The sequence below is a fragment of the Anabrus simplex genome, chromosome 3 (assembly GCF_040414725.1).
Source record: "Anabrus simplex isolate iqAnaSimp1 chromosome 3, ASM4041472v1, whole genome shotgun sequence".
NCBI classification, from domain to species: Eukaryota; Metazoa; Arthropoda; class Insecta; order Orthoptera; family Tettigoniidae; genus Anabrus; species Anabrus simplex.
In genome coordinates, this window is record NC_090267.1 from 119,061,237 (window position 1) to 119,087,128 (window position 25,892).

Sequence of the window (25,892 nt, forward strand, 5' to 3'; positions counted from 1 at the left end):
TAATATAAATATTAATTCTGTATAAACAAAATAATGATTTATATTTAAGCCTACGACAGTTGCTGCCGGTCCTGGCTGTTACCTGGGGGCCCCAAATTCGATTTCCAGCCAGGTCACGGACCTTCACCCGTGTCTGAGGACTGATTCGAGGTCTACTCAGCCTACGTGATTCCAATCGAGGAGTCATCTGATTGTGAGATAGTGACCCCAGTCCAGAAAGGATTTGTCGTGCCGACCACACGACATCTCGTAATCTGTAGACCTTCGAGTTGGGCAGCGGACGCTTGGCAGGTCATGGCCCTCCGGGGCTGCTGCGCCATGATTTTTTATGTTGAAAATATTTGTTAGCAGACAAAGTAGGGGTCTCCATAATACGAAAAACGTAAAGCTGAGCAATTCCTCAACTGTGACGAAAGTTGAAGGGCTAAAGGGCTCGTAAAGAATTCATGTTATGAGTCTTGGATAGCTCGATTCAATTTTTTTTAAATTCAAAAATCACTTCCGGCCTAAATTCAGCTCCGGAAAACAGCCGAAGTACGCCTCTATGGTGTAGTAGTTAGTGTGATTAGCTGCAACCCCCCCGGTGGGCCGGGGACGATTCCCGACTCCGCCACGAAATTTGAAAAGTGGTACGATGGCTGGAACGGGGTCCACTCAGCTTCGGAAGGTCAAATGAGTAGAGGTGGGTTCGATTCCCATCCTGGAAGTGTTTTTCCGTGGCTTCCCACTTCTCCTCCAGGCAAATGCCGGGATGGTAGGTACCTAACTTAAGGCCACGGCGGCTTCCTTCCCTCTTTCTTACCTATCCCTTCCAATCTTTCCATCCTCCCACAAGGCCCCTGTTCAGCATAGCAGGTGAGGCTGCCTAGACGAGGTACTGGTCATTCTCTCCAGTTGTATCCCCCGACTCATTGTCCCACTTTCCAGGACAATGCCCATGAGGCGGTAGAGGTGGGATCCCTCGCCGAGTCCGAGGGAAAACCCAACACAGGACGGTAAACAGAATAAGAAAGAAGAAAGATAGAAAAAAGCCGATAATCGCTTGTTTCTTTAATCGTTTGTTTTTTTATTCAAATTCTATCCAAATTAACTTATTTACATAATTGTTTTTGTAATCTATTTCTTGGTTCAAGAAGTTCAGGCGTTTGTCCATTTTTTTAAGAAATGTCCACACCGAATGTAGATATAAGGGCTTAGGTAAAACTCTGCATTGACTTAAGTTACATTAGCGCTCGTTGTGATAGAAAAACGCAAACTGCTAATCTTTTTTAATGCAATTTGTTCGGGGCGTCGACCTATAGAGATCTCTTGCCCTTACTTCCACCATATGATATGAACCTGCGTGTAATTGGAATTGCGGAAGTGTAGAGTGTTGAATCTGAGGAAAGGAAAGGACGACACAAACACCCAGTCCCCAGGCCAGGGATATTAATCATTTACAATTAAAAACCTCTGACCAGTCCGGGAATCGAACCCGGGGCCGCCGGGTGACAGACGGACGCGTTGCCCCTACACCGCGGGGCCGAAAAATTGCTAATCTAGTCGACCGGTTAACGATGATTAAGGAAATGATAGTAATTATTAGGAAAAAATGAAGATTACATTGTCATACTTTACCTAAAATTCGTAGCTGATATCCCCAGGATGTTTTCAACAGTGAATTGGTTGCCCGAATATTGGATATTCATTTCTTTTCTACATATCTTACTGAATATGTTCCGGCACTTCTATGATGAGAAATAATGGAGCTGTTCCACCTGTTTATTATGTAACAAAACTAATCTTACCAAGCATTTCTCGTTGAGCTTCTTTCTTAAAACTTACTGCAACTTATACGTGTAGCGAAACGCATTGGTACCACTAGTAAGATATATATATATTTGCTAGTTGCTTTACGTCGCGCCGACACAGATAGGTGTTATGGCGACGATGGGACAGGGAAGGGAAGGAGTGGGAAGGAAGCGGCCGTGGCCTTAATTAAGGTACAGCCCCAGCATTTCCCTGGTGTGAAAATGGGAAACCACGGAAAACAATTTTCAGGGCTGCCGACAGTGGGGTTCGAACCTACTATCTCCCGAATACTGGATACTGGCCGCACTTAAGCGACTGCAGCTATCGAGCTCGGTAAGGATATTTTTATCTTACCTACTGTTTATCCGAATTTTAGGAATGTTATTAACCTGTTTTTAAAGGAAAAACATGTGCATAAATACTAATGAACCTTCGTACATATGCAATGATGAGTTTGGTATAGACAGTAAAGGAAACAGCGAACCGATTTCAGATTGCTAATTTTGTAGTAGTGGATAAGCCAAATTTCAGTCTAATTTTTCGATTACATTCCAGTACTTGATTTACGATGAAGTCCATTCCGTGAATGCTGCTTCCCTCGCAGACTCTTCCAATCATGGTTCGTCTCTGATCGATTCTGAGCAATTAGTAAGCTTTGTATTAACACTGCAATTCAAGCGGGTCCCCAAAATAGAACGTCGCTCAGAACAGAGACTAGCGAAGGCGATCAGTTTAGGGGTAATTTGTTAATTGAGGATTCATTAATTAAAGAAACAAAGCAAAACTGAGCATCGACCAGAGAGTCATTCTTGATTTGATGGGAGGTGACGGACAGGAAATTGAATTACCTACAATAGGGGAAGAATGCATGCACATTATGGTTCGTTCAAAAGCATTCGGCGGTGAAACTGGACTAACCCCAAGTAAATGGAAGAGAGTCAGGAAGAAGGGAAAGAAGATCAATGTACAGACCAATGGCACGCTAATAAACCACGCAAATTATCACCCACGATTTATGAACTAAATTGTTTCTATGTAGTATTACTGGGTTCCGTGATATTACTTTCGATTCTCTGGTGAAAATATTAATTTTACATTCATAGATATGAAAGAATTAATTTGAGTTTCATTATAAATCTCCTAATTTAAGTCGTTCATTCCTGCCAAATGCTCGTAATGAACTATAATAATTTTCATTTATTTGAGTCCTATATTCCCAGTTTAAGCATGGAATTACAAATACTGACGGTAAAATATTACTTAGTTTGATGACATCTTTACTAAATTTTACTGTGATTAGTAGCTATAACGTATAACATTGGTGTGGCTATAACATTTTTCGTAAGTCGCTTAATTTTAATTTAAAAACCAAAATATATACGCAGATATATTCCCTTTCTTTCCTTCTCCCTGTCTGTTTCTCTGTCTGATGCATTTTCCTTATCCTATTGGCGTCCGGGATTACGCCCAATTTTACGGCCAAATGCCCTTTCTGACGCTGTTTAAGAAATGTGTACGCCTACTCAACTATTTTGTGGTGATTTGTCCAGTCTCTGCCCTAGAGAAAATATTTAAACGTAGTTTAAATCCCCATTCTGCTGATGTATCGAACCAAGATCCAGTGTTGAAAACACTCGATGAAGAATTGTAGCTAAAACTGGTTGTCAAAATGACCAGAAATGGCTAAACATTTGCAAGAGCTTGTAATTTGTCGTTACATATATATATTTTTTGCTAGGGGCTTTACGTCGCACCGACACAGATAGGTCTTATGGCGACGATGAGATAGGGAAGGCCGAGGAGTTGGAAGGAATCGGCCGTGGCCTTAATTAAGGTACAGCCCCAGCATTTGCCTGGTGTGAAAATGGGAAACCACGGAAAACCATCTTCAGTGCAGCCGATAGTGGGATTCGAACCTACTATCTCCCGGATGCAAGCTCACAGCCGCGCGCCTCTACGCGCACGGCCAACTCTCCCGTTACATACGTAAGATCATACGCACAAACGTCTTTTATTAAATGTAAGTTACTGTAGCAGTTGATGGAGAAGGAGAAAAATAAAAGTACAATTTACTTTAAATGATACTGACCTCATTTAAGACAACTCTACATCGGCGTCCTCATCCCTCCTTAACTGCACCCCTTCCACTTGTCGTTTTTGTTGATTTTTCTGATAACCACTAAGCTGCACTTATTCAAAACATTCAAGGACTTCCGACGGGATCTCAAACGCAAAACAACATTTTTTTCACACTGCTTAATCTAAACCGTGCTTCAAAATAACTCACAGAGTTTTGGTTTTCAGTTTGTTCCTTTGTTTTTAACGCTGTTATAGTAACCTGACTGAACACACCCTCAAATTCTGTATTTGAATGAGTCAAAGTTAGGGCAAAAAAAAAGAAATGATATGAATTCTAAACCCACTGCAACAATGTGATCTAAACAAATTCCAGTCAGAATTCGGTCTTCGAGGACCCTTTTTCCCACTCGTGTGTCAAAATAGAACGTCGCTCTGAACAGAGACTAGCGAAGACAATCAGCTGTTTTTAGCAAACGCTTTTAATATATAGATGGCACTGTAATGGAGGAATATTGTCATGTATGTATGTTGGGTATTCAGCCCGAAGGCTAGTTTCATCCTCCACAGCTCCGCCAACACCTGTCATAAATAGCCTAGGCGTCACTGAAGAGTCATAATAAAGAATGAGGAGCGAGGTAGTTTCCCGTTGCTTACCTCACCGAGCTAGATGTTGCTATTACATATCAGTCTGCCAAGCCTACTGAAATGCATGCACCAACCGATCCTATCAGCGATATTTTCAAACCATTCATAACAGGAACTGGCTTATGAATAAATTACTCCACTGATTTTCAGTTTTGTTATACTCCTTTCAATCTCTAAACCACAGGCTGGTATTAAACCATCAAGGAAATTTGTCAAATATCTCTCGTAAAATACCTTTTATAAAATATACTAGAGGACCCGTGCTGATCTGCAGCATTCGTTATAAATAGGTCGGATAATTTGTCTTGATATGGCTGTTGTAGTCGTATTGCTTTCTTGCCATTTTTAATTGTTTAGGAACATTTAATAAGAAACGCTTTGTGGTATGCCACAGTTCGTAGTCAGAACTCATCCATTCTAACGTCATCGTGCCGTCTGTTTGGTAAACATCTATCCATATATTCGCCTTTTTATTGTTATGTCCTAGATGTAAAGCTTTTGCATTGTGTCGTAGAAGACAATCGTATTTTTAATCGCAATTATTCTATATAGAACGGTTGTCCTGTGAGCTCATAGGTTAGTCTCAAAGTAGCGCTTTTTGCCAGTCAGTGTACTTTTTTAAGATGCATGGTCCTCACTCTTTCAAGTATAATAATTTTGTGTGGCTATTTCTAGCCGAGTGCAGCCCTTGTAAGGCAGACCCTCCGATGAGGGTGGGCGGCATCTGCCAAGTGTAGGTAACTGCGTGTTATTGTGGTGGAGGATAGTGTTGTGTGTGGTGTGTGATTTGCAGGGATGTTGGGGACAGCATAAATACCCAGCCCTCGAGCCACTGGAATTAACCAATGAAGGTTAAAATCCTCGACCCAGCCGGGAATCGAACCCGGGACCATCTGAACCGAAGGTCAGTACGCTGACCATTCAGCCAACGAGTCGGACACTCTTTCAAGTGTATCTAGGTTATTCTTCTGTAGGTATTCCCAGGTAATGTCAGAGGCGTTTGTCATAAAGGGGTCTGTTTGTACGTGGAAACGTTACTCTCAGCAGCATGTAAGTTATTAGGAACTCTCTGCCATCTGTTGAATATATTTGGACGACGGGGAAAGGTTAGATAATCAAAGAGTAGCTAGCAGAGACTAGTATTATTCCGTCATCAGGGGAAGTGTATACTCTCTGGCTTGACAGTTAGTAATCAAAGATGGCTGCATGCAATGACATTACTAAGGATGAAAATCACACATATCAGTCGCTTAGCAACCTGTTAAGTACAGAATGTTTTGCGGGTTAGGGTAAGCCTTCGCCTGCAATTATTGGAGAGATCATTTATATGATTTTATGAAGACTCAATGTTGGCTTAACTTAGAGACCTATCAACGTCTCATGATTCACCGGCAGGTAATTTGAGAGAGAATAAAAGAAAACTGAAGCAAATAGATCCAGTAGAACGGCGGACGGATTTGCCAAAGCTGTCTTTAGTAATCGCTTTTAATATATAGATGACACTGTAATGGAGGGATATTGTATTACTCGTCTTTTTATAAAATTTATTTCATAAAAGGTATGAGTATCGTCCTATCTTTTGTAACAGATTTGACTTATTGCATCAAAAATGGCGGATCGTAAGTTCATTTGGAATGTTGCTACAACAAAACTGCTTATTACTGAATATGAAATATTGTAGGGCTACAACACAAGCCACCAGGAATATAGAAAGAGAAATTTAAGGCACCAAGTGTATTTAAACAAAGCGGAGGCGATAAATAATATACTATAAAGGAAGGATGAACAGTTTTCGACGTGAAAAAGAAATTAGGTGTATTACGTAGCCAGTATTACCCCGTGTGGGTCGGGACGCAGACGAAGAATACAGCCACGGTATCCTCTGGCTGTCGTAAGAAGCGACTAAAAGGGGCGACCAAGCGATGTTAAAAATAGAACCATGAAACTACTTGTGATTAGTACCATCACATGGACCCCATGGGTCGCCTTTATTTGCGAGTATTACCACTATGTTAGGTACACAATAAGTTTGTGATTAGTAGCAGCAGAGAGCGGTTCACTGTGGGTTTCCTGTACCTGTAATTAGTACCACCATATGCGGAATATCACGCGCTTAATTTGCCTGTGATTTGTACCACTATATGAGCGACACCGTTGGTATGCGTTGCCAGTGATTTGTGCCCACTATGTGAGGAACACCACGGGATAGTACGATTCCCTGTGATTAGTTCACCTATGTAAGTTGCACGATGGGTTTGCGTTCCCTACGAGTGGAGCCATTATGTGAGAAACAACATAGGTCTGCGTTACCTCTGCGACGTGAGTAGTACCATAATGTTTGGAAAGCCGTGAGTTTACGTTACTTTATGAGGGACCGTTAACCTGGATTTTGAACTTCTTTAGAGCACAAGCGCCATCGATTCAAGATTGTGCTTTGGAAGCAGTCCCTTGGTCAGTAATGTAGTTTCCGAGAATGTGAGGCATTGCGGGTCGGTTCCACCGATTGTTTTAAATTCATATTCATCCACTCATTCTTCATCATCATATTTTGAATATTGGTCAGTGGATGAATTTTGGACTTTTAATTTATCATTCCATTTCGTCTCATTTCGTACCGTTAGAGGCGGATGACCAGGCTGTTAGGCCTGTATTTGTATGAAGAGCTGAAATTGAATATGATGCTTAAATTAGAAAATATATTTCTTCTAGTCATTAAATTTTGATTATTTTAAGAAACTTCTTCTTTTTCTGGTAACTATAGTGGAAAACCTAAAAGCATGTGGGTTTTGAACTTGTAGCATGAACAAGGAAACTGATGTAGAACTTGCGATGTACACTCCTTTGATGGTTAAATTTAAAACATACCGGTACATTTTATGAAAACTTTGTCATTAAGAGTACAAGTAAAAACTAAAAGTAGCCAACGTTAGCACAATTGTCAGTCCATTTCTGCTGAACTATGATAACATATTTTATGTATTGTACTCGTGCAATGACAGTATGTTAAAATATTTTATATAAGTCAACTTTCGCAAAACATTTTACAAAAGTAGGGACAAATTGCTTAGATAGTGTAATACCAGCCTAAGTCTGTGATGGGCTCTTTAACTGTTACCAAGACTTCATTCAATGTGACAGTTCTTGGAAATTCTTGATGTTATCAGGCAGCCGATTTTGAACCTCCTTAACTAACTTGCTTGTAAAATTTACACACCTATTTCGTAAATTTATTTTCGTGTCATGTGACAAATTCTAATTTATCATTTCTTTCTCAAGTGAATAACCAACATGTTCTATACATTCAAGGAAGACAAACATGTAAGAAAAGTTGTATCGGGTGTTTTGATGGTTATATCTGAAACGGGAAAGTTAAATTACATTTATATTAATTCATATTTCATAAAATTCCCAAACTAGCAAGTTTTAAAATCTCTAACTATACTGAATATCATAACAAAAACATTCAAAGTAAACATGGTAGGCCAGTGATTTCCCTTAAGGCTAGCGTTCTGTGAAGTAAGTATATTTTATTATTTTTATTTTTATTGGTGGAGAAAAAACAATATGGTTTCACCATTCAGGGATTGCAAAAAGACAAAGCCTATTGAATACTCTTATTCTGTAATTTAAAGTAAGAGAGTTTGGAAAAATCATTAAAGCAACTTTGCAGTTTAGTGTCCATTGAGATGATTGCAATAGGGCAGTTGAGAACAGTCATTGCAGTTCATAGAACGAAGGTATTGTCCAGATGGAAGTTCTTGCAGAACTTTGCGAGGAAGTCTGGGATCGTACCTCTCGCACCGAGCATCAAACCAATGATCATAACATTGTCAAGTTGATACGTGTAGTAAGGATTATTGAGAAGATGGAGTATTTTTCGGTGTGCACATCAAATGGTCGTTCGAGGTAGGATTCTTTTCTTACAGTTGTGTCTATGATAGTACCTATTTTCGTCTCAGGGTTAATAACTATAGTTTCGATACGCCTTGTGCTTCCTCCTTCTAAGATTCCATGGACTTCTTCGTGAACAACGAAACTTTGATGGCGAAGTAATTTGCAACTGTAACTGAAGAAAATGTTCTTCAGGTAACTGTAATTCATTCCAATTACTTTTTCCCATCACTGTTCCTATCCTTTGCTCCAGTCCTCGCTTCCCTCAAATCAACCCCTCTTGCAACTAGTGCGTCGCAGATGTTTCACTCCTAAATAATTCGAGGAAGGCCCCCTTGTCGCTTGCCTTCATGTTGCGTTTTCCAAGCCATTCGTGAGTAACAATGCTCTGGCATCTTGACATGATAACCAAATCAACGAAGTTGTGTGTTCTGTATTACTTCTTCCGCAAACTTTACGTTAAAGCTCGCCCTAATAACCTCGTTGAAGGCCCCGTCCCATTTTACATTGTTTTCCACTCCTCTCAGATACTCACCTGCTACGTTGAGGGATAGCGAGTGTCCACGACTGGGATGTATGTGTGGGAGTGGGAAGGTATAATGTACGATAAACGAGTGGGTTGTTCACGCGGTTTGGGTCACGTAGCTGTCAGCCTGCGTTCGAACTTCACCGTCGGCAGCCCAGAAGATGGTTTTCCATGGTTTCCTATTTTCACGCAAGACAAAATCTGGGACTGTATCTTCATTAAGGTCAAGGTCGCTTCTTTCCCTGTCCTAGCACTGTCCTACCCCATATTCACTATAAGACATGTTCCTCTCTTTCTTCATTCTTCCTAGCTTCCTTTTGCACGGCGTCCACTGTCTTGCTATGTCTTCTCCATTTTACTCGATCTTGCAAGTCCTCTGGACTGTGGTCCACATTTCTTGTCTGACATAGTATATCCACCGTTTCACGGGTCTTCCTCGTGGACGACATCTTCCGGAACTGATGTATTGGCGTATGACATGACCATACCATCAGAGCCTTGCCTTTCTCACTTTCTCTACAATCGGGGCCTCGTCCAGTCTTTAATGCACCTCGTTGTTTGCCACATGGTTGTAGCGTGTTAGAACGAAGGTTCATCGGAACATTTTTCATACACGTGGTGTGGTTGATTCGACCTCGTTTCTTCGTCATAGGGCAACTACTACTACTACTACTACTACCCCCAATGGCACTACAGCCTTTGAAGGGCCTTGGCCTACCAAGCGATCGCTGCTCAGCCCGAAGGCCTGCAGATTACGAGGTGTCGTGTGGTCAGCACGACGAATCCTTTCGGCCGTTATTCTTTGCTTCCTAGACCGGGGCCGCTATCTCACTGTCAGATAGCTCCTCAATTGTAATCACTTAGGCTGAGTGGACCTCGAACCAGCCCTCAGGTCCAAGTAAAAATTCCTGACCTGGCCGGGAATGGAACCCGGGGCCTCCGGGTAAGAAGCAGGCACGTCACCTCTACACCACGTGGCCGACTACTACTACCAATAATACTAAATGTTTTCATACTCTTATGACAGGGAAGGCGGGCCTCCTAGATGGTGACGCTGTCTCTCAAGCCAGGAGATTTATATTGGAGTAGGAGGTTTGCGGAGAAGGTGAGAGGGTTGGCGGCCATGCCCTATAGCAAGAACTGTCCCGGAATTCATCTTGGGTCTCTGTGGGTAGGGTAGCAGACGAAGAATACACCCACGGTATCCCCTGCCTGTCGTAAGAGGTGACTAAAAGGGGTGACCTAGTGATGATGAAATTACAACCATGAGACTACTTGTGAATAGTACCATTACCTGAGGAACAACATGGGTCGACGTTACTTGCGATTACTACCACCATGTGAGGAAAACAATGGATCTACGTTACTTGCGATTACTACCACCATGTGAGGAACACAATGGATCTACGTTACTTGCGATTACTACCACCATGTGAGGAACGCAATGGATCTACGTTACTTGCGATTACTACCACCATGTGAGGAACGCAATGGATCTACGTTACTTGCGATTACTACCACCATGTGAGGAACGCAATGGATCTACGTTACTTGCGATTACTACCACCATGTGAGGAACACAATGGATCTACGTTACTTGCGATTACTACCACCATGTGAGGAACACAATGGATCTACGGTACTTGCGATTACTACCTGCATGTGAGGAACACAATGGATCTACGTTACTTGCGATTACTACCACCATGTGAGGAACGCAATGGATCTACGTTACTTGCGATTACTACCACCATGTGAGGAACACAATGGATCTACGGTACTTGCGATTACTACCACCATGTGAGGAACACAATGGATCTACGGTACTTGCGATTACTACCTGCATGTGAGGAACACAATGGATCTACGTTACTTGCGATTACTACCACCATGTGAGGAACGCAATGGATCTATGTTACTTGCGATTACTACCTGCATGTGAGGAACGCAATGGATCTACGTTACTTGCGATTACTACCACCATGTGAGGAACACAATGGATCTACGTTACTTGCGATTACTACCACCATGTGAGGAACACAATGGATCTACGTTACTTGCGATTACTACCACCATGTGAGGAACGCAATGGATCTACGTTACTTGCGATTACTACCTGCATGTGAGGAACGCAATGGATCTACGTTGCCCAGGAGTGGTACCCTTATGTGAGGAACACCTCGGGTCCGAGCGTTATGTGTGGTTAGTACTGTCGTGCGTATCCCACCGAGGCGGGGATGGAGGGGCGGGGCATGCAATCGACTGCGCGGAATAATTTCCAAGCGAGAAAAGGTGCCGTACGCTGCGCTGGAATGTGTCGGTACCACTGAGTTCAGGATGGGTGTGCGTTACCTACGAGTAGTACCACTACAGTATACGGATCTATGATGCCTCTGATTAGTACCACTATGTGAGGAAAACCACGAGTTCAGTTGTTGCTCGTGATTAGTACCATTATGTGAGGAACACCATGGGTCTGTGTTGCCTGTGGGTGGTACCATGATGTGTGATACGCCGTGGGTTTGTGTTGCGGCATCAAGAGTAAACATGGCGTGAGATTAGTTCTACTATGTTAGGAACACCACGGGAATACCGGTGCCCGTGATTAGTTCTACTATGTTAGGAACACCACGGGAATACCGGTGCCCGTGATTAGTTCTACTATGTTAGGAACACCACGGGAATACCGGTGGTCGTGATTAGTTCTACTATGTTAGGAACACCACGGGAATACCGGTGCCCGTGATTAGTTCTACTATGTTAGGAACACCACGGGAATACCGGTGCCCGTGATTAGTTCTACTATGTTAGGAACACCACGGGAATACCGGTGCCCGTGATTAGTTCTACTATGTTAGGAACACCACGGGAATACCGGTGGCCGTGATTAGTTCTACTATGTTAGGAACACCACGGGAATACCGGTGCCCGTGATTAGTTCTACTATGTTAGGAACACCACGGGAATACCGGTGGCCGTGATTAGTTCTACTATGTTAGAAACACCACGGGAATACCGGTGCCCGTGATTAGTTCTACTATGTTAGGAACACCACGGGAATACCGGTTCCCGTGATTAGTTCTACTATGTTAGGAACACCACGGGAATACCGGTGCCCGTGATTAGTTCTACTATGTTAGGAACACCACGGGAATACCGGTGCCCGTGATTAGTCCCACTATGTGAGGAACATCATGGGTCTGAGTTGCTTGTGAGTAGTACTATTATGAGGGGCCGGTAAACTGGATTTTGGACCCCTTATATAACATGCATCATCTCAGAAAAGAAGGTATTGTGATTTTATCCACTGAGTGTTTTGGATTAATGGCAATTTCTTCATCACCATACGTTTTATATTTCAGTCAGTGGATACATTTTGAAGTTCTAATTATCGTTTCATTTCTTTACACCTCGTATCATTAGGGGTCGATGACCTAGCTGTTAGGCCCCTTTAAACAACAATTATCATCATTCGCCTTAGTGCAGGAGAATGGACAACCACAGTAAACCATTCTCAGGACAGTCGACGGTGGATACCAGCTCCTCTCCGTATCCCGAATACAGTGCCGTAGACCCGTGGCCACCCCTCCTCTGCTCGGTTGGCCCGTCGGAGTGCAAAGCTGTTGGACCATGGTCCAGCAGGGCCACCTGTGGGCCGAGACCCACTCCACATCCGCCGACAAGGAGGCAGAGGGAGAGCTACAGGTCGGACTACTGTCTTATATACAGTGTTTCCGGGTTAAAGATAAAATCATATCAAATTTAATAACTTGAGAAGTAGATGAGGTATTTATTGGCGGTTTCTTTCTATAGAAAGAATAACTCAGTTTTTACACACCTAAAACACTTCGATATACGCATCATTAGTGGCGCGACAGACGTCTAATCTGTATTCCATTTCTTTCCAAGCGTTCTGCAGCATTGTAGGTGTAACATTTGCGATAGCTGCACAAATGTGATCGCGAAGATCTGGTAGATCACGAGCTGGCGTCTGGTACACTTAATACTTAACAAACCCAGAACAGAATCTAGCGGCGTAATATCGGCGCTTCTAGGAGAACTTCCCTCGCGACCTGTCCTGAGGTTTGATTTTGGGACGAAGCCGCAGTTTGCACGCCCTGGGTGCAAACTTTTATGGACGACATCATGTACTGTCGAATGAGGTAACTGTAACTGCCTATTTGCCTGTCGGTTTGATGTACGAGAGCTCCGCTTGAAGGACTCACGGATGAATTCAACAGTAGCCTCTGGAACTGCGTGCTTGATATGGTGGCCCGATATCGACAGCAAGCTCCCAGATTCCCGAAGGTGCCCGTCCCATTTCTTGATTGTTAAGTAAGTGGCAACACCGTCAGTTGGTAACAGTTCTTACTCATTCCGAAATCTATGTTAAACCAATGTAACATATCTTAGCTCCGCGAGATAGAGCACAAAGAACACCTTCCGCTGTGGAGACACATGGCTGCTGGCGTACGGGTTTCTCGTGAACAACGAAGTTACACGCATGCCCACGCGGCACCTCCTGCAACAAGCGAATATAGAAAACATTTTGCGTTACCCTACTTGTAGAGACAAACCGCCAATAAATATCTCCATTATTTCTCAAGTTATTAAATTTTATATTACTTTGCGTTTAACCCAGACACCTTGTACTTTTACCCTGAGACCTTCGGGCATCCGCTTGCCACAGAGAACACCGGTAACTTGCCTCCACTTGAGCCAAGCTGCCCTGATATCATTGGTGGCGTCACTGTTAGCTGTTACCAGTAGCCCAAGGTATTTAATATGCGTGGTCATGTTCAAGTCGTGGTTGTCGAAGCTGGTGCTGCCATCGGTTTGCGGGACATATTCCAGATACTCGGCTTCTTGGATGTTGAGCCTTAGTCTGTTTTCAGTCCGTCTCCCCATCCAAATCTGCGTCTGGTGTCGGGCGTGATGTAGTTTGTTGCACATCACCACATCGACCGCTTAAAGCAGAGATCAGGGAGATGGCGCTTGAATGTCAGCAGTCACCGTATCCATTAACTACTTTCCAGAAAGTTTACCATGCCACTGGACCAAGCCTTTCCAGGTTATTACCGAAATACTCCCATGAAGTCTTCTTGGATCAAACTAATCTTTGTTTCGTTCCGTTTCTTTCATCAGCCGTTGTTTGGGGCCATTTCTGATATGCCTTCTTTTTACGCTTGCAAGTAATTATTTCACCAATAGTTTAAAGTTTCCTCATCTTTACATACAGTTGTACCAAGGCATTCCCTTGTTGTTTCTACTAGAGCATCCCTATATGGCATCCATTCCATTTCCATATTCTGAACCCGCTTAATGTCAACTGCTTTGAACTTAACACTAATCATATCCATGTACTTGCGTCTAATTTCCTCGTCCTGAAGACTTTCCACCCTTCTTCGTCTGCAGACAGATTTCATTTCTCTAATATTTAGTTCACTATAGATCAGATAGTGCTCTGTGTCATAGAAAAATTCCCGATAGACTAGCACATTGCCTACAGATATCCTGAATTCAAAGTCGGTTATGATATAGACTACTATGGTTCCAGTGTCCTTACCTTCACGTGTACAACGGTGAAAAACCTTATGCCTAAGACATTTATTCGTAATAAATAATCCCATTCCAACAAGGAATTCCCATGAACGCTTTCAATTTCTTCCCCACAAACACCCATGACCTTCTCATGTCCCTTAGTTCTATTTTCAACACTCCCATTGAAATTGCAACTACTGCAACCATTCCAAAAGAACACTAAACATCAAAATGAAAACCAGCACAAAACTTACCGTAAGGGCAACAGTACATAATATGAAGCGTGGAGGACCTAAGCATAAAGGAAAAAGGCCAGGGTCTTACATAAACGTTGATAGGTTCCCAGGTAAATATTGCTAACTACCAAATGAGAGATCAGATTAAATTTTAAAATAAGGAAAATTTACTTAGTAAATAAAATTTGAAAATCGGTATAATATAAGAACAGTTAAAAATAGATATATTCCTTTTTCTTAGAAAAATCAAAACACAATTAAACTAAAAGAGAGAAACAGGATTTTAAAATAATATGGAAATCAAGGTGAAATGAAGCTCACATTAAACATAGGCTTCCACCAAAATTAAGGTTTGAAAATTCATAACTAACTTGTTACCTGACGTACAGAAATATTAAAAATTTATTTAAAATTTGGTTGCAACCGATATGCGGGCCCGCGATATAAATTCTGTTTAAAATTGAAATTTGCTACACTACAAACAGGTAAGAGGATACACGCACAAGAAAAACACAATTAAAAATCAGTGGCTCCAACCGCGAATAAAATATTACATAATTAAAGGAAACCAGATTAAATAATATTAGAACAAGGTGGGTAACTATCCCAACCAAATAGGAAAAAATCAAAGGAAAAGATACATAATGCGTTCCCACATAATAATAGAACTCGGAGCACACCCCAGGACTGACATTTATGGACGCCAAGCCATCATCTCATCATAATCATCAAAGCCACCAAAATAAATAACGTGTCATCAGATAAGATAAGAAAGCGGTGACCATCATGCAGTAATAACAATGGCAAGAAGCCGCAAACCAAGAGCAGAATGAGACAGGCAAACGTGAGGAATTTGGCATATTTAAAGTTCAATATCGACCAGCAAATTTCAATCTTTTACAGACTCAAACTTATTAAAATCGTAATAAATTTTTTCATTACTCCCATGGGTTACAATACGAAATTACATTTACTTTTGTTAAACAGTATGCCAACTGCCTAAATAATTTAGAATGGAGGGGGCTTTGGATCACGCCAATATGCATATATGAGGTGTCATTTAATTTAAGTCCCAACAATGCAAATAACGATCACATCTAAATAATAACCAAGTTGAGGCAATAGTAACAGGTAGAAGGTAAACACGAACAACGTAGAAAATTAGGGAGGTAAATATAATTAAATGAACATAATAATAATAATAATAATAATAATAATAATAATAATAATAATAATAATAATAATAATAATAATAATAATAATAATAATGTCGACAATAATAATGATAATAAACACCACCAAGAATGAGTAGGCAAACAAGATACGAACCACAACACAGTAAGTTTAAACAACACCCACGAACTACAGCCTCATACACGCATACCTAGCGATTCCAAGTTCCCGTAAAATTTTGTTACATACTTTTACAAATTTAAATCCTATCCGTTACAGTAAATTTTGTTACCAGACGTTTACAGCTTTTGATTAACCAACAGACATTTCGAAGATGTGCTCCTTGGCTGTACAAGTTCACTTGAATAAACTATGCTTTACAGTACTTACTTGGGTAGAGTTAAGATATCCAACTTACAACACATTTTGCACATCCCATATAGTTAACGGTAAACACTCATATGAAGTTTTCTTCTTACACCAATAACAAGGAATTAAGGCTGGACCACACTGATAAATATTTTAAAAAAATTAAAGGGCATAGCCCTGAGGTTGTCGAAGTTATCCTCCAGAGTCAAGCTCCATTATTAAAGCGCTGCGATCCCACAACGATGCCACTTCAGCAGCTCGGCTTAACGTAGCCATGTTGAATACTCAACCACCAGAGCCCGACTGGTTCTCTCTCACAGAGAAGGCGGAAATGGCAAAATTCCCATGATTCAAAGCCCGCATCACGAAGGCGCGCAGAAATCAAACGGCAATTCAGCGAATCACATTTGTCCAGCCAAATGTCCAGCAAATACGTAACAATTAGGGATATAGTTTTGAATTAAATGCTGATGGTAAATTCCACAGTTAGGCAGCAGTTCCAACAATGGCCGATAATGTAGATAACCGCTCGATACACAAGCAGACATGCCAGATAAATAATAAAAAAATCTCGTAAATGTTTTGATGTTATAATTCAGTTATGTCCAATAAATATTAGTTCCCATTTTCACGTCACACCATTCCAACAAGGAATTCCCATGAACGCTTTCAATTTCTTCCCCACAAACACCCATCACCTTCTCATGTCCCTTAGTTCTATTTTCAACACTCCCATTGAAATTGCTCGTTATCACTATCATATTCTTGCTGTTGATCCTGATTACGATACCACTCGGTGCTTCATAAGACTTGTCAACGTCATCCTCACCTGCAACTTCACTTGGTAAAGAGACCGAGAGGATTTTTGTCCCAATGTCTCCACCTGCTAAATCTACGTAAATCACTCGCTGATTTGCATGTATAACATAAACGATGCTGCGTGCTACAGTATTTCTGATGAACAGTCCTAACACACACTTCCTCTACCCTTTTAACACATATTAAAATCACTTTATAACCTTCTATCTCTTCCTAGTTGCCTCCCTTTACCCGAGTATCATGAACTCCCAACATATCCAGACATAACATACTTGCTGACAGCCTGTTCTACTTTCTTTCTTCCATAAGCCCCATTAGTACTGATAGCTACCCACAGAATTCAGTTTCGTTTGTCAAGTTGTTTCCAAGTATTCCCCAACCTGTCGAGTGGAAGTGAGACTCCGATACTCGTGTAAATCCGAAGCTTTCTTAACATATTCGGAGCTCGGTAATTTCAGAGAAGCAAGATGCTGTCCTACTTTCACATAGTCCCAGTGATAATCTTTCCTCTAAAGTGTCAAGGCGCCCCTGGTGGATTGTACCTAATAGTCCTAGCCGGCTGAGTACAAGGAGAGCCATGACTCAGAATACTGGATGTCCGAGGTGTCCATATCCATTCCAGAGCTGCCATCGGTTTGCGGGAAATATTCCAGATACTCGGCTTTTTGGATGTTGAGCCTTAGTCCGTTTTCAGTCAGTCTTCCCTTCCAAATCTGCGTCTGGTATCCCAACCCTCAGGAACACTTACTAGGCCACTCAGGCGCTGCCCATGCTTCACGAACTAGGACGCACAATATGATTTCACAGCATTAAAATAGCACACGAAGAAATACAGGTAACCACATCAAACTCAGTTTTGTCCGTAGGTGGTCAAGGTGTGGTTTGCAGCGATACTCCCCATTTAAACACGGAAAATGAATATGCAAATTTGATGCCGTTTTAACAAGTTATTACCAGATTTCTAAAATCTGAATATTACTCTATGAATGCCAATGAACGGATTTGTTACACATATAAAGTTTGGTTGAGGCAGCTTTTGTACAGTGTTGCCAAAAAGTTTAGGGACACCCATATATTTCAGACTTGAACAGAATGTCCCTATAAACTTATGATTTATTTTAAGTGTCGTGACCTACCTGTCCTGAGAGACGTTCTCGTAGGTTGGTCACCAGGCCGTTGGATGTTGAAGTATTACCTGTCCTGCCGAGCGGAATGTAGGGAGGTAATTGTAGGTATGACTCGTCCCGCAACTCCCGAAATAAAAGAAGAAGTTATTTCCCTGTCCTTTATTACTGAGGACAACTACAACTACTATGTACAGTATATTTACAAGTCTGAATGTAATGATCTGTAGAGAGAGCGAGCTTGTTCCACGCGCCTATTGTTCTACTACGCGTCTATCTAAATCTTGCCCTACGGCACTTGGGCTATGCTCGAAAAGAATCTCGTTCTGACAAGTACGAACTACTGGCTGGAAAAAGGCCCCGCGCCATCTTGGCCAGGGGTTATATCTCCGCTCATGAACTCAAAGTTCTATCCCTACCTCCTACCAAGGGGTTGGGTCTTACGGGTATTACCAAACTGTTCATCCAGTCTCTAGCACCCTCAAGTGGCTATTCTCAATAGTTGTCACAGTAAGTGCTGCTACCTAGGCACTACTGTCTTCTGTCTCACTTTGTCCTCATCCTTCCTTGTTTTTCCTAAAGTGCATCTGTAATGGCCTTGACTGGCCGTGTACTCGGCTTTGTTCCTTTGTCGGGCACTAGGCGGTCCGCCTGGCCCGCATACCAACTTTGTTTGTTGACCCACAGTAAATATCTTATTGTAGTCAACAGCTTTCGTAAGCTAGCGCGCTTCACAAACCGCTCTCCAATACTTAACTGAAAGCTCCCTTCTGCTCTCCAATTATTAAATCTAACTATAATTATTATACTTATTATACAGTTACTCAAGTACTACAAGGTGTCTCATGTCGATGACTATCATTATTCTAACACTAATTAATCTCCTCTGACACCTTGAGTTCTAGACTCGGCTGCGAATCCCGGCTGCCTTCCACCTGGCAGTCCGCCGGTTCGAGTCCGTGGGAGGTCGGTACCCAAGTGCCGTAGGGCAAGATTCAGATAGACGCGTAGTAGAACAATAGGCGCGTGGAACAAGCTCGCTCTCTCTACAGATCATTACATTCAGACTTGTAAATATACTGTACATAGTAGTTGTAGTTGTCCTCAGTAATAAAGGACAGGGAAATAACTTCTTCTTTTATTTCGGGAGTTGCGGGACGAGTCATACCTACAATTACCTCCCTACATTCCGCTCGGCAGGACAGGTAATACTTCAACATCCAACGGCCTGGTGACCAACCTACGAGAACGTCTCTCAGGACAGGTAGCTCACGACAGGCACGTATAAAAATTTGCTGTCAGGTAGTGCAGGGTCCCGAGTTCGATCCTCGAACAGTGTCAACTCACCGAAATAACGTGAGAGAACCGCGACGTCGTAGAAGATTGTCTGTAAGAGAACCGCGACTTCGCAGAAGATTTCCGTGTGAGAAAATCGCGACTTCGCAGAAGATTGTCCGAACCGCGCTACCGCGTAGTTTCGTTCATGTGCCGCGCATCGCAGAAGAGGAGCATCACTACCGCAGCCTACTAATCCAGCCCAGCAGAGGGGTAGCAGTCCAGTAGCAGACAACGCCATCCGGTGGAGACGCAGCAATACAGCCGACTACTCATCCAGCCCAGCAGTGAAGCAGCATTGCAGATTAAGGTAAGCTGAATATTTATTTCAAATGGCACGACAGAATAGTTCAGTACCAGCAGACCAAGGCACTGAGATGCTTGACGATGTGGAATCAGTAAGTATGAGTGGGCCTTTTGTTACAGTAGTAGAAGGACATCGTCTCAAACGAGAGTTTGATGGCAGTCAACCAGTCAACCAGATAGATTGCATGAGTTCATAGCTAACGTAGGTGCTGCTGTTCGTATGATTAAGGATGAGGAACAAGAGTTGTTTTTCAAGTACATTTTAACTAAGGTTACGGGCAGAGCCCGAGATAAATTATTGTACAGACGTGATATACATAATTGGGAGAAAGCCAAGCGGGCATTAACAGAATATTATGGCCAGCAAGGCACATTAGATTTGTACATTTGTCAAATGTTCCAAACAGCGCAGGACCCGCGAGAATCAGTCGCACTTTGGACGCACAAAATAGAAACATTGTCAGCTTCTTTTAGAGAGGCAATACTTGAAGGCGAATTAGAGGTAGATCGCGATGCACAATTGCAAATAACAAGAAAAATATGTGTTGCTAGTTTCATACAAGGGTTAGCCAACCCTCGAATACAAGCTAGGGTACAGTCAGAAAAGGGCATTACTTTTGAGAGGGCAGTTGCACTTGCTCAACAGGAAGAAACCGTAATAATGTCAAAGAAGGCCCCGCGCCATCTTGGCCAGGGGTTATATCTCCGCTCCTGAACTCAAAGTTCTATCCCTACCTCCTACCAAGGGGTTGGGTCTTACGGGTATTACCAAACTGTTCATCCAGTCACTAGCGCCCTCAAGTGGCTATTCTCAATAGTTACTACAAGGTGTCTCATGTCGATGACTATCATTATTCTAACACTAATTAATCTCCTCTGACACCTTGAGCTCTAGACTCGGCTGCGAATCCCGGCTGCCCTCCACCTGGCAGTCCGCCGGTTCGAGTCCGTGGGAGGTCGGTACACGACATAAGTACAACTGATATAAAGTACCCTAATATGTTTGATTGAAAATTTCAAGACTGTAACTCAAATAACTTAGTTCACAAGTTATGATTTTTTTGTCTTTTATGGCCACCCAAAATTGATCTTGATACTGAAGAAACAAATAACACAATTAAAAAGCTATCCAACAATGCATACTGATTGTTACGTGGTTACTGCACGATACCACTTCTAAAATGACCCCTGTTAGAAGGTGTTAAACGAGTGCTTACTCATTTTTGCCATCATTTTAGTAAAATTTCAAATTGGAAATAGCTGGGCAAACAGTTAGGCTTCAAACTTCACAAAGGTATGAACACCTGTGAGCTGGTGACAGCGCGCACAGTTAGCTCACCCAACCACTACAACACAAGGAGTCTATCCTAGAAAACTTCATCGCGCTAACAGCCTCAGCAATACAAAAGTCAGTGGTATCAGGCCTAAAATTTACAGGAATTGAAATTTTACTAAAATGATGGAAAAATAAGTAAGAACTCCTTTACCACCTTCTAACAGGGGTCATTTTAAAGGTGTTATCACTTAGGAACCACGTAACAATCAGTATGCATTGTTGGATGGCTTTTCAATTGTATTTTATTTCTTCAAAATCAAGGTCAATTTTGGGTGGCCATAAAGGAAAAACTTCATAACTCATGAATTATTTGAGTTACAATCTTCAAATTTCCAAGAAAGTATGTTATTAGAGTACTTCATATCAGTTGTACTTAAAATAATCATAAGTTTAAAAGTATAGGGACACTCTGTTAAAGTCTGAAATATATGGGTGTCCCTAAACTTTTAGGCAACGCTGTAGTTGCTAAACTAAAAAAATTGAATTTTATTCCGTTGAATGTGGCAAAAGGTGTAGCCTTCGTCACGCCTTAAACCAGACAACCTACTTTTTAAGCTAATTTTTGTGCACATAATTTCATTCTCTGTTTGTATAATTCTCTAAATTACCGACATAAATATAACCCTTTCACTCATTAAGTTCAACCCATAATGGTTTACTGCCTTCGTAAATTACTGCTATTATATTCGTAACAAGGGAGTAAATGAGTTACGTACACGCTAATATAATATCAGTTGGAAAGGGGTCTGAAGAAATCATTTTCCCTTATGTTCGTTTCCTCATGTGTTTGTGCGCAATTACCTGCTATGCTCCACTGAGATAAAAACCTCTTTCGCTTGCGATAACTAACGCTATTATTAATTCTCATCAAACAAACGCTGCCAATTGTTCGGTCGGTGCAATTATTTCACTGACATTCTGCTTTGAATGTTATAACAATACGACTTTGTGAGGTGCTTACCTGGAGGCAATTTGTCAGTCAGGCTTCTAGTTACAAAGCATTTTGTCATGCCATTCCTTTGAGATTTGATCGAAGATGTGTTTGCGATAATTAACATCAATAGAGGCATTCTTTTGTGTGTACATATAGCCATTTCTAATATTACGAAGTGAATGTAGTTTCAAACATTGAACAGTTGTGAAGATCTGCCCGATTCAATCAGGTAAAGTGTACAAAATGAGCCTAAGTCGAGTAACATGTTTCATCAAGAATAAAGTCGATCCACAATTTTTCGGATTTATTAACCTATGGAATTTTAGTTAGGTACCTTCTGACTGGAAGAAAGCAGTAATTGATTCTATATATAAGCAACTCAGTAGGAAAGTATTTAATTGATTAGTATATCATACAAGGAAGGGATGATAAGAAAGTTGAGAGTAGGTTGGATGAAAACCAGTGTGGCTTCAGACCACAGAGGAGCTGTAAGGATAGGTTTCCAGAATTTGCTTGGTAATTGAAAAATGCTTCGAGAGGAAGAGACATTTATGTACATCCAGAGAAAGCATATGACTGTGTACCGAGGGAAAATTGTTTGCCATACTGAGGGATTATGAGATAAAGTGTGTATTTTTAAGAACAATCAAAGGAATTTATGATGACAATTTGGCTACCACACATGGCCCCGCAACTGAAGCCTGTTTATGCGTATCACTTCATCCATAGAGTTCATGCCTATTTAGGCTTCATCGCGTCAATTCGAGTACCCACCTGCCATTACTCTCATCTGTTTGTACCAGCGATCATTCTCGCTAGTTCCATGTCTGTCACTTCTAACTTCTGAAGAAGATATCCTGATCTACTCAGCTTTCACTTCCGAACAGAAAATTTGCTCTGGAAACAGACCGATGTAACTACAGTTTTGTCTACGAGTTGACATCTAATAACAGTCTAATAATAATAATAATAATAATAATAATAATAATAATAATAATAATAATAATAATAATAATAATAATAAAAATTCTATTTGTGTTACGTCACACTAACTACTTTTACGGTTTTCTGAAACGCCAAGGTGCACGGAATTTTGTCCCACGATAGTTCATTAACGTGTCCATAAATCTAATGTACAAGGCTGAGGTATCTGATCACCATGAAATACCACCGGACTGGGATGGGATCGATTCCGGCAACTTGAGCTCGGAAGGCCAGATATCTACCGCATTAGCTACCTAGCCCGGCTGTAGATGACTTCTTTCTTACAAAATATTGTTGATCGCAACTGTAGCTCATTGCATTGAGCTACGGCTGCACCTTGATTCAATTTAATTTACTATACTACCATCCTGGGAGAATCATCATCATCATCATCATCATCATCTGTTTACCCTCCAGGTTCGGTTTTTCCCTCGGACTCAGCGATGGATCCCACCTCTACCGCCTCAAGGGCAGTGTCCTGGAGCTTCAGACTCTTGGTCGTGGGATACAACTGGGGAGAATGACCAGTACCTCGCCCAGGCGGCCTCACCTGCTATGCTGAATAGGGGCCTTGTGGAGGGATGGGAAGATCGAATGGGATAGGCAAGGAAGAGGGAAGGAAGCGGCCGTGGCCTTAAGTTAGGTACCATCCCGGCATTCGCCTGGAGGAGAAGTGGGAAACCACGGAAAACCACTTCGAGGATGGCTGAGGTGGGAATCGCACCCACCTCTACTCAGTTGACCTCCCGAGGCTGAGTGGACCCCTTTCCAGCCCTCGTACCACTTTTCAAATTACGTGGCAGAGCCGGGAATCGAACCCGGACCTCCGGGGGTGGCAGCTAATCACGCTAACCACTACACCACAGAGGCGGACTATCCTGGGAGAATACACATTGTAAATACTTGAAATGAGCTACCTGTTCTATTTTTGTTTTCCGGACTTACATTCAATTCCCTTCGGTTTCTTCCCTACTGCCATCGCTTATGTCTCAGAAATTTTCATATTATACTCAATGTGCCTATTTTCAAGTTCATATATTAGATTGCAGGCTTTGAAAATAATCTGCCATTATTACAAGTCTTCGGCAAAGATCAGCGTACTTATTACATTTCCGCCTAACTGAATCATACCTCCCTGCCACTTCAATAATTTTCGGTATAAGATCCATGTATACTACGAAGAATAAAGGTGAAGCATTACAGTCTAACCGCTGTAAGTACATTGAACCAAGAACTCATTCTATGATCAATTCTTTGCAATTTGCTGTACGTCGCACCGACACAGATAGGTCTTATGGCGATGGTGGCCTAGGAGTGGGAAGGAAGCGATTATGGCTTTAATAAAGGTTCAGCCTCACCATCTGTCTGATGTTAAAACGGCAAACCAGGGAAAACAATCATCAAGGATGCCAACAGTGGGGTTCGAACCCGCTATATCCCGAATACAAGCCGCCAGCTACGTAACCAAAACCGCGTGGTCGCTCACTCAGCAGTTGAAATTTAACATCCTTTCAATGGAGTTACCATCCCCGGTGATAGCCATAGATTTTGTTTTCCGAGTGGTCATTTTCGAACAAAACTCCTTGCTTACTTCGTTGATAAAATTGAAAAGAACTTGTTCTTCTAACGTGTCAGTTAGTATCACAGTGCCATCTGTATAGCAGGTGGTGTTTATTGGCTTCTCGTTTATAATGCTTCCTTTAAAAGCTCCCTCAATGGCGGTTCCAGAATAGCTTCAGAATATAAATTGAAAAGGATCGGAGATAGGATTCAATCTGTCCATACTTCTCTGTATCTTGATGCTTATGATGTTGGGAATGTATCTTCGAACACCATATTTATTAACATTCAACTGTTTGATATATGTACCAACACAAATATTTACAAGAAAAGGTAAAAATTTCCCAAACATACCGGCCACCAAAAGGCACTGGCCATTTAAGAATTGAAGAAGAAAGATAATTCACTTCAGGCATAAACACATAACACAGATAGTCAGGGAGTTCATAAAGGTATAAATCACATCACTGTGTAACTCGAAACTTTTAGTATTCTTTCTCATTCTCAGGCAAAACACACAACTTCTTGATGGGTCGTTTTATGATACCAGAGTTTGTTCTCACAGTGGCGACCCGTACGAGGTTGTCTTCACCAGGATGAACAGACTCTATTATGCCCATTCGCCATTGCAGAGGTGGTAGGTTGTCATCTTTGATGAACACAAGATCTCCAATTCGAAGGTTAGGATGTTTCTCAGTCCACTTGTGACGCTGCTGCAGAGTGTTAATATATTCCCTATGCCATTGTTTCCAGAAGTCCTGGGTCATCTCTTGAAGATGTTGCCATCTGGAAAGTCTGTTTATGGCACAGTGAACAAGGTCATGATCAGGAAGTGCAGTAATTTGTTCCCCAATTAGGAAATGAGATGGGGTTAAACAAGATAAGTCTGTAGGATCATCGCTGAGTCTTGTTAGAGGACGAGAATTCAGGCAGGCCTCTATTTGGGAAGAAAGGGTAGTTAATTCTTCAAAGGTAAGCACCGTGCTCCCCATAGTTCTTCGCAGATGGTACTTGAAAAATTTCACCATGGACTCCCAAACTCCGCCGAAATGCGGTGCTGATCGAGGGATGAAATGCCAGGCGATCCCCTTTGTGGTTGCAGCTTCGACAATATTTCTGTTTTGATCAGAATCTTGGAGAAATTCTTGCAGTTCTTTCAGCTCCCTTGCAGCACCGATGAAGTTAGTGCCATTGTCGCTATAGATATTTGATGGACATCCTCTGCGTGACGTGAAACGTCGCA